The 6644-nt window shown below is 36.7% G+C and overlaps 1 pseudogene; it reads right to left on the reverse strand.

Annotated features, from left to right (window-relative positions):
* Positions 1-1729: 1729 nt before the first annotated feature.
* Positions 1730-3051, reverse strand: LOC149559116 (pectate lyase 1 pseudogene; annotated as a pseudogene).
* Positions 3052-6644: the final 3593 nt, after the last annotated feature.

Here is a 6644-nt window from a genome sequence, read left to right on the forward strand (position 1 = left end):
ATAAATTGAAATTTTTTGGAGGCTAGACTAAAGGGGTTAACTTTTTCTTTCTTGACTAAGAAGGGATTATTTGCAACCTACCAATTTATTATTAAATCTATTGATTAAGACATTCCAAAAGGTTTTGTTTAGTTTAGGCCCAAGAGGAAGCCCAAGATAAGAGGAAGTATTTGGTCTAATTCATAAATGTTTACATTGACATTAGAGTCACATATTGTAACCATAAAGATTCATAATTTTTTATTTCTATTACTTTTTAGTTAGTCCCTAGTCACTTCACTTGGTTGAGAAGTTGGTTCATTAAGATGAAGTGCAATATTAATGTTGAAATAAATGGATAGTTATTTTAGATGTAAATCAACGCATGCTTGGTCCATTTGAATAATATATTTGCTAAAACTAATATGCATTCTTGTTAAGGAATTGGGTAATGGTTAACCAAGAGTTGAACCCTATCTCTTTGAAGCTAGGGAAAAATTGAATGCACATTAGTATTAGAAAAATTTTATGGGCAATTTCAAATAAAAGAGAACCATTAAAAAAACAATTTGAACTTTATAGAAATCTTTTGGACTTAATTAGATGTTTTCTATCTTTAATATTTTCATTTATCCTTGCAACATATTTTGATAGTTTACACACTTGTTAACATCCAAATCATATTGATTAAGCTATTGTTTAGCAATTTCATCTTTGAAAAATGTTTATTAATAGTTTAATGATTTCTCGTTGTGAAAACTCATGAAAGAGAGAAATCCATAAATGGATAGTTGTCTCCTATACAAATTATACTATGTGAGTCTATAAGATTCTAGCAATGAAAATTTGTATTGTGAGTTGCATGAGTCACGTTTGAGTGCCTTGAGATCAAATTATGAGTCTTCACATCAAGGAGTATGTAGAAAATTGATGCTTGACTCTCAGTTCGATTGTCACTGACAATGTTTAATCACTATCACCACTTAGCTCCAAGTTATGTGGTTTACCACTATTGAAATTAAATGGATCTTCATGCAGTGCCAAGCTACACATTTAGTGCCATACATGATTTAAAGATTTGTTTATGTAATATTTATTAGTTGTTGAAGATTTAGATTATAGTGGTGCATGCCTTATTTTTGGTGTAATGATCCAAGGCTAAATACACTATAAAAATAATGCATATATTGTAATGGTTTTGCATAGCCTACATTTATTGTGTAAGCCCTCATAATAGAGGTAATATATAATTAGCATGAGATATTGAAAAAAATATTAAAGTGTGCGTCAAATATTGTGTTGTTTATTTTCTTTGTTTTTCCCTAGTTGACCCCATTTTTAGATTCTACAGTACGTAAAGAAATCTTGGTCAGCTTTCTAATCAATCTTAGCATCATTCTTGATTAGAAGTTGATTAGAAGTTGTTTTGGGAAAAAGATTAGCAATTTAATTCCCCAACATTTTGGCATGTCTCTCCTTGAAAATATTGAAAAATGATACATTAGTTTAGCTATCATTAGTTAATTTTTTTTTGAAGTGAAATTTGAAAATCAGGAGAGTTTGAGAGGGCAAACAAGCAATCACATGAAGTATCATGCACAAAGCAGTAAAGAATGAACAAAGAGCTTATTTTAATCTTGAAAATACAGGGTGAGAATGAATGAGTGAATCTCATTTTTGAAGCGTGGAAGAATTGAATGAGAGAATGATAAAGAATCTGTACAAACAGCGGTGAGACTTAATAAGTAAATTAGAGGCAAGGGCCTGAGGCAGTGCAGTATAGAACTCCTGCACTCTGGGGCAAAATGGGCACTGATCTTCCATCGGCAACTTTGAATTGCTGGCCTGTCTGGTAGAGGGGAAGCGCTTTTCCTTTCCCAGATGGAAGGAAGTATGCTCCGTTCAAAAATGTGTCCTTCACAGATTTCCACAGCCAACTCTTTCCGTCGGAGCTCTCGCGCCATGTCACTTGCTTCTTGTACTCCTCATTGGGGGCCACAAAGCGATTGCCTTCGCTTCTGATGACAGGCTTCGCACTCCCTCCAATGGCGTATATACCCCACGCCTCATAGTTGTTGTTCGCAACATGCGCATATCAATGCCGGCACCTGAACAGAGAAACAAACCAAATCATATATGTTATAAGCAGTCTCATGAGTTGGGCACTTGACTGTTGGAGATCGGAGTTAGGTAGTTTAGCAGGAGGAGTTGAAAGCAATTCAATTACCTGGGCATGCGCTCCAATAAACCAGGTCCAAAGTGGTTGAAGGCAACAGTGACTCTCATGTTTGTATCAGCTGTATAATCGTCGTTATGTCCAAGAAGCATCACCTGTGCAGTACATACAAGATTAGTTATTCGTCCCTGTGAATAAGTGCATCACCTGTCAACTCCACCCGGCATATATAATATGTAACCTTACCTTATCGTGGTGAGAGAAGCGGTTGTTAGAAACGGTAACAGCGGTGTAAGCGAGCGTTACATCTACAAGCCCGTCTGCGCAACTGGAGAGATTGTTATGATCGATCCAAATGTCTGTTGAAGAAACGACTGAGATTGCATCTCCATCTTGAGTATCTATGGTCTCGTGTGTAAAGGACTAAGAGAGGAGAACACCTCCAGCAACACTTGGCTTGCAGTGGTGGATGTTCAGACCGTGGATGATAATGTTGCTGACGTTGAGAAGTGTATGCAAGGCCCATTGCTGATATGAACGTCTGAGTCCCTTGCGTCGACAGTCTTGTGGCTTGCCACGAACAGGGGCATCTCCAGCTTTATTTTCATATCACTGCCGAAGACTATCCACAGAGGACCGTCGCGTGTAACTCCGTATCGGAGGGTCCCGGGTAGGGGATTCGCAGCGTTGTCATCTGGACTGGTGACTGTGTACATCTCCCCTCCTTTGCCGCCCTTGGCTGCACTTCCAAAGCCCACGCCACAATCTGCAAGTTTCATTCTGTTCTGTGCCCAGTTTGCATCTCTTCTCCAGCAATTGTCTACCACATTGTATGAGGGCGCGGATGTAGACAAGGTGGTGGCCTGAACAATCAACAGAATCACAGAGGCAGCCATACAGAATCTCTGGTCCATGAAGATGATTTGTAGTGTTTGACAGTGTGTGCTGGAATGGATAAATGTGATGTCTTATGAAAAATATTGATTCAATTCAAAAGACGAAGAAAATAATTAGGGAGCTTCATGACTGATGTTGCATGTTTCGCGTGAGCGGGTATATATATAGAGAGAGAGGCCTGCACAAATAGCAGTGAGCCGCCAAAATGTATGGGGAAATTAATTATACCCACGCCGCAAGCAAGACGCGGCCATTTGACAGGCGGCATCCTCATATTTGTCCCTTCAAAAGAACACCATGAGCTCTCCCTTATCATGAACTCAGTCGTTCTCCTACACAATTCGGAGATTAACACCAGTCGATGGCGTAGTGCATATTTTATATTTGCTTTGGGACTTAGTACTGCGCAATTCTAACATCTTGCTCATATAAATGTCTGAGCCATTACTCTATCCTATGACGTCGCACGGGCGGCTCATTCCTTTCTCGTAGACTTGTTCTTCTGTCACAGATTGTAGATAGGTCTTTTGGAATACCTAACATAAATCTCCGACAAAATTGGGTAGAGGAGATGGATGTAACCAATATGAGAGATTTATAATTATGGGGTGAAGGAAAAACCAAGCAAGCAAAAGTCAGAACACAAATCCATATATATTGAAGCAAATGAATAAAGTAATCACATTGGATACATGCTAAAGAAGCTTGTTCAAACCAAAATCGAGACCATCTTCACTTTATATTTCATATTTACAATTGCAAGGGCAGTCTATCTTACTATAATCTATAATCAATTTCTTTAATTATTTTTAGATTTCAACTTTCTAGTGTTTTTATATATAAAATCTTATCGTTTTCTTTTGTCAAGGGAAGATTAATTTTCTTAAAATATAATTTCATTTTGACAATTTTTAAGATCTAATGTTAAATAAAATTACAAATATTGATGGTTAGATGATCATATGAATAAATAATTATAAGTAAAATGAAGATATATTTTCAAAAAAAACCTATATCATGTGAAAAAGAGGAGAAAATGTGAAAAATAATAAATCTATTCTACCTCATTACAGCAAAAATAAGATATGTTTATTAAAAGCATTTTATAAATGCAATATTCAATGGAAAAATTTGGAAGTCCCTAATCCCCCCCAAACTTAAATTCTTTAGATGGCAGCTCATGTTGGATAGATTGGCTATTAGGACACTCATCAACGAGGATCTAATACTTGTCTTGTTTGTAAAATCCCTGAGAGTATGAGACATATTTTCTTTGGTTGTTCTTTTACCACGGAAATTTGGTTGTTATTTGGAATTTCTTTAACTAAACATGCTTATTCTTTTATTATTGGTTCTATTCGTGGTCTCAAAAAAGATGCTAACCTTTTTTTGTCATATTCTCTCTTTTACATCCTTTGTTTTATTTAGAAATTTAGAAATGAGGATATCTTTCAAGGTAATGGTAGAGCTCTTATTGGGTTTCATAGGAAAGTCATAAGTTTTAATATTATTTTTCAGGTCTAATGTGTGATGCGAGTTGAGCGGGAGAAGCTGCAAAGATTTCTCCATGATGGTCGTGCCACCATGTTTAATTATGAAATGAAGAATGGTTATGAATGGGCCACTATTGTGGATGATCAGGTTGTGTTTGATGATGCTCTTAAAAAACTGCTGCAAGGAATCAAGGATAGTAGAGGGTCCTACTTTGATATGTTGAAATTATTTGCTCATATCTTTGAAACAAAAGGAGTTGTTTGGATGGAGGCTGCTCAAGGTTGGACCTCCTAGGTTGAAGACTACAGTGATGTTTTGCACTGATTACTATTGGCTCTTTTTTGGAGTTTTTTGCTCTTGACAATTGTTATATTATGTAATGGGTAGTCCTACTTTGTAACTAGTTCTTATGTTGTGAACTTGGTGGCTTGAGACTCTGCTTTCCCACTCCTCTTTTTTGATCAATTGATATATATATATATATATATATATATATATATATATATATATATATAAAATTCAATAGAATGCTTATAAATCAATAAAGATAATATAATTCACATTTAACAAACTTCCTTAAAATGACGTTGATAGCTTAACTATGAATGTCATGGACTTGGTAATTACATGTAATAGAGAATGATAGAATTAGAAAACTATAAATATTTACATTAGCCCATCTATTTGTAGGGCTAGGTAGTTTTTCACTTCATATAAAGTGTCTTCATTGAATGCAAGGTGTCATGTAGTGATATTGCTATTAGGATTTAATTGTGTAATTTTGAGTCAAACTCATTGACCCATGTTTCATGAGTAGCAATTCAACATGAATCCATTTCTCATGAGAATAAATGGAACACTTAGCACTCATTGGATCTAGGTGATGCTCACAAGGGTGAAGCACCGGGACTTCCTGGGAGGTCACCCATCCTAGTACTACTCCACCCTGAGCGTGCTTAACTACGGAATTTCCTCCATGGCTAAACCCAAAGCTTGCAAACCCATTTGAAAAACCTTCACCAAGTGTTGTGCCTTATGAACCATTCATTAGAGAGCCCCTTAAGCTCATCAATTGATAAGTAGAAGATAATTTCTACAGCAAGTCAAATTGTGATATTGCTATCAGGATTTAACTATATAATTTTGAGTCAAACTCATTGACCCATGTTCCATGAGATGCTCATAGGGGCAAACCATTGGGACTTCTCGGGAGGTCACCCATCCTAGTACTACTCCAGCTTGAGCGCACTTAACTACGGAGTTTCCTCCATGGTTAAACCCAAAGCTTGCAACCCCATTTGCAAAACCTTCACCAAGTGTTGTACCTTATGAAACATTCATTAGAAAGCTCCTTAAGCTCATCAATTGATAAGTAGAAGATAATTTGTACAGCAAGTCAAATGTGATATTGCTATCAGGATTTAACTATGTAATTTTGAATCAAACTCATTGACCCATGTTTCATGAGTAGTGATTTAACATGAATCCATCTCTCATGAGAATAAATGGAACACTTAGCACTCATTGGATCTAGGTGATGCTCATAGGGGTGAACCACTGGGACTTCTCGGGAGGTCACCCATCCCAGTACTACTCTAGCCTAAGCATGCTTAACTACGGAGTTTCCTCCATGGTTAAACCTAAAGCTTGCAGCCCCATTTGCAAATGGGGTTTTGCACAACACTTGGTGAAGGTTTTGCAAATGGGGTTGCAAGCATTGGGTTTAACCATGTAGGAAACTCTGTAGTTAAGTGCGCTCAGGCTGGAGTAGTACTGGGATGGGTGAGCTCCTGGGAAGTCTCAATGGTTCACCCCTATGAGCATCACCTAAATCCAATGAGTGCTAAGTGTTCCATTTATTCTCATGAGAGATGGATTCATGTTGAATCACTACTCATGAAACATGGGTCAATGAGTTTGACTCAAAATTACACAGTTAAATCCTGATAGCAATACCACAATTTGACTTACTGTGGAAATTATCTCCTACTTATTAGGTGTCATGTAGCTTCTACTCCCTTCATGTGGCTTGTTTTAGGTACTACATTAATGTATCTTATCTTTTAACAAAATTATTTTATTTTCAACTTTGATCACC

The sequence above is a fragment of the Cupressus sempervirens genome, chromosome 5 (genome assembly GCF_028749045.1).
Source record: "Cupressus sempervirens isolate cs-2001-9-10 chromosome 5, ASM2874904v1, whole genome shotgun sequence".
Classification (NCBI taxonomy): Eukaryota; Viridiplantae; Streptophyta; class Pinopsida; order Cupressales; family Cupressaceae; genus Cupressus; species Cupressus sempervirens.